The sequence below is a fragment of the Homarus americanus genome, unplaced genomic scaffold, assembly GCF_018991925.1.
Source record: "Homarus americanus isolate GMGI-L3 unplaced genomic scaffold, GMGI_Hamer_2.0 scaffold39155, whole genome shotgun sequence".
NCBI lineage: Eukaryota > Metazoa > Arthropoda > Malacostraca > Decapoda > Nephropidae > Homarus > Homarus americanus.
Window position 1 is genome coordinate 11,168,063 of NW_024737042.1, and position 5,745 is coordinate 11,173,807.

The window sequence follows — 5,745 nt, forward strand, 5'->3', positions numbered from 1 at the left end:
GTGTTACACGGCTGTTGACACTGAGGGCGCCAGTGTCCCCAGGTGCCAGACTTAATTTGAAACAGTAACAACCAATTACCAATTATGTAGTCCCTCCCCACCAGTACACCTGAAATTGCCAAAACAGGTGTGGGAGAGGGGGTCATTTTGAGTTTTTTTTTCTTAAGTCTTTTAACAACAATTGCAAAAGTTCGAAAGACGCAATTCTGTCCCGAAACCCGCAGATTAAAATTTTGCTCATTGACGAAAGGGCGGTCAGACACCTGCTCCCAGAGTCCAGCGACCCGGCTGGGAGGAACAGCGTTGCAATGACTCAACATAAAGTTCTCCTGCTGGTGGCAAACAAATGTTCCAGTCAGTTTATTCCTCCACACTGTCTATCTCTTTATCTTCCCCTCTCCTATCTTCCTCCTTTTCGTGTCCCTCCTTCCCCTATCTACATCCTCTTCCCTCTCCTCTTTCTTAAACCCTGTCTCTTCCTCTCCCTCTCTCTTATCCCCTTTCCTCCTCTCCCTCTCCTCTCCTCCCCCCTCCTCCCCTCTCCCTCTCTCCTCCCTCTCTCCCTCTACCACCCTCCTCCTCTCCTACTCCCTCCTCCCTCCCTCCCTCACCTCCTCCCCTTCTCACACCCTCCCTCCCTCCCCTCCCTCCCCCCCCATCCCACCCTCCCTCCCCCACTCCTCCCCTCTCTAGCCCTCTCTCCTCACCTCCTCCTCTCTCTCACCCCCCTCCTCCCTCACCTCCTCCCTCCCACCTCCTCCCTCCCTCCCCACCTCCCTCCACGCCGAAACAGTTAAGTGAGACAGGATTAAGGGTCAGAGCGGCTCTAACACTACCTTCCACACTACGCCAATAGCATCTTTTAGTAGCATCTTTAACCTCTTCCCCTTACACCATGATGGCGTCGGTCACCTGAGGAGGGAGGGGAGATATGGTAGGTAGGTAAGTCAATCTCTGCCATAATACAGAACTGTAATGGCACTAGTGGTGGTAATGGTGGTCGTTCCTATGGTGGTAGTGGGTGGTCGTTACTATGGTGGTGGTGGTAGTGGGTGGTCGTTACTATGGTGGTGGTGGTATTTGTGCTACCGGTGGTAGTGGCGGTCGTTACTATGGTGGTGGTGTGGTCGTTACTATGGTGGTGGTGGTGGTTTGTGTTACTATGGAGATGGTGGTAGTTGTTGTTGTTGCTAGTGGTTAAATTGTTGTTGTTGTTAGTAGTAGCAGTACAGGCTGATAGAGTGTGGTAATAGTGGAAGTGGTGATAGTGATGGTGGTGACAAACTGAAGTCCACCACAGTAGGGCCCCGAGGCTAGTGGCTCCTCACAGTGTACGGAGGTTGAATGAATGAACAAATACAGTACACGGCTTTTGATGTTTGACGCACGGTCACGAGGAGGGGAGGGGAGGAAGAGAGGAGGAAGGGGAGGAAGAGGAAGGGGGAGGAAGAGGAAGGGAGGAAGAGGAGGGGGAGGAAGGGGAGGGGGGAGGAAGGGGAGGGGAGGAAGGGGAGGGGGAGGAAGGGGAGGAAGAGGAAGGGGAGGAAGAGGAAGGGAGGAAGAGTGAGGAGGAAGGGAGGGGGGAGGAAGGGGAGGGGGAGGAAGGGGAGGGGAGGAAGGGGGAGGGGAGAGGAGGGGAGGGGAGGAGGGGAGGGAGAGAAAGAGGAGGGGGAGGGGAGGAAGAGGAGGAGGAAGGAGAGGAGGAAGGAGAGGGGAGGAAGAGGAGGGAGGGGGAGGAGGAGGAGGGAGAAGGAGGAGGAGGGGAGGGGAGAAAGGGAGGGGGAGGAAGGGGAGGGGAGGAAGAGGGGGAGGAAGAGGAGGGAGAGGAAGAGGAGGGGGAGGAGGAGGGGAGGGGAGGAGGAGGGAGGGGAGGAGGGGGAGGAGGAGGAAGGAGAGGGGAGGGAAGGGGGAGGGGGAGGAGGAGGGGAGGAGGGGAGAGGAGGAGGGGGAGGAAGAGGGGAGAAGGGAGGGGAGGAAGAGAAGAGTAGGGGAGGAGGGGAGGAAGGGGGGAGGGAAGGAAGAGGAGGGGAGGAAGAGGAGGGAGGAGGGAAGAAGAGGAGGGGAGGAAGAGGGAGGGGGGAGGAAGGGGGGGGGAAGAGGAGGGGAGGAAGGGAGGGGAGAAGGGAGGGGAGGAGGAGGGGGGAGGGGAAGGAGGAGGGGAGAGGGAGGGGAGGGGAGAAAGAGGAGGGGAGGAGGAAGAGGAGGGGAGGAAGAGGAGGGGAGGAAGAGGAGGGAGGAAGAGGAGGGGGAGGGGGGAGGAGGAGAGGGAGAAGGAGGAGGAGGAGGGGAGAAAGGAGGAGGAAGGGAGAGGGAAGAGGTGGGGAGAAGGAGAGGGAGAGGAAGAGGGAGGGGAGGAGGAGGAGGGGAGGAGGAGGAGGGGGAGGAGGGGGAGGAGGGAGGGGGAGAGGGGAGGAAGGGGGGAGGGGAGAAGGGGAGGGGGGAGGAGGAGGAGGGGAGGAGGAGGAGGGGGAGAGGGGGGAAGGGGAGGAGGAGGGGAGGAAGAGGGGGGGAGAAGGGAGGGGAGGAAGAGGAAGAGTAGGGGGAGGAGGGGGAGAAGGGGGGAAGGAAGAGGAGGAAGAGAGGGAGGAGGAGGAAGAGGAGGGGAGGAAGAGGAGGGGAGGAAGAGGAGGGGAGGAGGAGGGGAGGAGGGGAAGAGGAGGGGAGGAAGGGGAGGGGGAAGAGGAGGAGAGGAAGGGGGGGGAAGAGGAGGAGGAAGAGGAGGGAGGAAGAGGGGGAGGAGGAGGAGGGGAGGAGGAAGAGGAGGAGGAAGAGGAAGGAGGAAGGGGAGGAGGAAGGAGGAGAAGAGGAGTGTTAGGGGCAGGAGGAAGAGGAGGGGAGGAAGAGGAGGGGGAGGGAAGAGAAAGTTAGGGGAGGGGGGAGGTAGAGGAGGGGAGGAAGAGGAGGGGGGGAAGAGGGAGGGGAGGGGGAGGAGGGGAGGAGGAGGGGAGGAAGAGGGGAAAGAGGGAGGAGGGGGGAGGGGAGGGGAGGGAAGAGAGGGGGGAGGAAGAGGGGAGGGAGGGGAGGGGGAGGAAGAGGAGGGGGAGGGGAGGAAGGGAGGGGGGAGGAAGGGGAGGGGGAGGAAGGGGGGGGAGGGGAGGAAGAGGAGGGGGGAAGGGGAGGAGAACAGGAGGGGAGGAGGAAGAGGAGAGGAAGAAAAGAGGAGAGGAAGAGAGGAGGAGGAGGAGGAAGAGGAGGAGGAGAAAAGGAGGAGGAGGAGGGAGGAGGGAGGAGGAGAGAGGAAGAGGAGGAGGTGGGAAGAGGAGGGGAGGGGAGGAGGGAGGAGGGGAGAGGAGGAGGAGGACGAAGAGGAGGGAGGAGGACGAAGAGGAGGAGGACGAAGAGGAGGAGGAGGAGGAGAAGGAGGAGAGGAAGAGAGGAGAGGAGGAGGAGGAGGAGGAGGAGGAGGAGGAGGAGAGAGAGGAGAGGAGGAAGAGGATGAGGAGGGAAGAGAAGGGAAGAGTAAAGCAGTTAAGTAGGAAGAGGAAGAGAAGGGAAGGAGGAAGAGAGGAGGGACGAGGAGGAAGAGGAGAAGCGACGAGGGAGAAGAGGAGGAGGGAAGAAGAGGAAGAGGAGAGGGGAGAAGAGGAGGAAAAGAAGGAGGAGAGAGGAGGAGGAGGAAGAGGAGGGGGAAGAAGGAGGAAGACAGGGAGGGAGAGAAGAAGGGATGAGGAAGAAAAAGGGAGGAGGAGAGCAGAGAGAGGAAAGAAACAGTAGGAGAAAGAAAAGAACACATAGGATATGCAGTATTTTCTTCTTTGAACAATAGGTCATCAACAGTTAATCCAACACACACACACACACACACATGTTCTACACCGGTGTGTGAACGAACTGTGTGTGTGTGTGTGTAGACAGGCAGGAGACGGAGTCAAATATCGGCCAAGACGACAGAGTGACTGGGGGGGTTAAACTGTCCTGAAGTGACACATCAACACATTAACACACTTCAACCACATGTTATAGTTAAGCAAAAAACCTACATATATTAACATACATACATAGTATACATGGTCACATACAAATACATCAGAGAATACAAGTCACATGCTATAGTAAAAATATACAACAGCCAAATATAAATGTGCAACCAGGTATACATGATCCACTGCAATTAATGTGATGTAGGTATACATGGTTCACGTACATAGTGAATGCATAACCAGGCATACATGGTTCACGTACATAGTTAACGTATACATAACCAGGTATACATGGTTCACGTACAGTTAACGTATACATAACCAGGTATACATGGTTCACGTACATAGTAAACGTATACATAACCGAGTATACATGGTTCACGTACAATTAATGTATACATAACCAGGTATACATAGTTCACATACATAATAAACGTATACATAACCGAATATACATGGTTCACGTACATAGTTAACATAAATGTATAAAAAGGTTACGTGAAAAAGCATACCAGTAACATAGTTCTAATATGTAAACGTATACATAACCAGGTATACATGGTTGCATACATAGTTAACGTATAAATAACCAAGGCCATGGCCATGCAAAATAAGCAAATGCATAACCAGGTATACATGTTTCACGTACAAGTTAACGTATAAGCATAACCAGGTATACATGGTTCCACGCATATAGTTAAATATACATAACCAAATTATGGATTTCACAATACATAGTTAGCATATACATAACCAGGTATACATGGTTCACGCACATAGTTAACGTATACATAACCAGGTATACATGGTTCACGTACATAATTAACATATATAACCAGGTATACATGGTCTACGTACAGTTAACGTATACACAGGCATACATGGATTCACATACAGTTAACGTATACATAACACCAGGTATACATGGTTCCATATACAGATGTTGTTTAATAGTTTCATCATCATTACTTTTACCCTAATCATTATTATTATTACTTATATTCCTTTATTCCTCGCAGACTTTTACCTCCTGAGATTTGATTTACCTAACAGGGGAGAGTAAGGGAGGAAGGTGGAGGTGAGGAGGGAGGTGGGGAAGGGGGAGGAGTGGGGAAGGGGAGGTGAGGGAAGGGGAGGTAAGGGAGATGGGGAAAAGAGGGAGTAAGGAGATGGGGAGGGGTTAAATACAAGCTTACTAAAAACTATGGTTTACTGAGATGATCCAAAAAAAAAAAAGAAGTGTGTTTCTTACTAAATAACAAACCATTACTTCCCCCACAACAGTACATCTTCCCCCCCACACACACACACAGTAGAGTCAGTGTGTTCTGAGAGATATGTATCAGAGCTCGACTCCTGGTGTTCCCGTGACCAGACTGCACACTAGTAAAAGACTATCCCAGAGTGAGACCTTGTTTACACACCTGTACACCGACATCACAGCAACATTTATACACTGGGGTGTGGTGTCCTTCTGTTAAATAGAGCGTGTATGGTGGGTGGGTGGGTTGGTGGTGGTGGAGGTGCGTTGGTTTGGGTGGCAAGCGTGCGCAGGTGTGAGCGTGGGTGCGCGCAGAATTGGGTCAGAAAGTTTCGTGCAGTTGTCGGTGGCAGGCGTGGGTGGTGTCTGGAGTGTGCGTGCGCAGCAGGTATGAGTGACTGGAAATGGGTGACAGGCATGGGCAGGCAGGCAGGGGGGTGGGTGGGTGTGGGTCGCGCGGGTGAGCAGCGCTGGGTGGGTGAAGCAGGCAGCCTCCGGGGCGGCAGGTGATCCTCACCAAGATCAATATTCACTGAAAACAGTGCCACTGGCCCCCAAACGTTA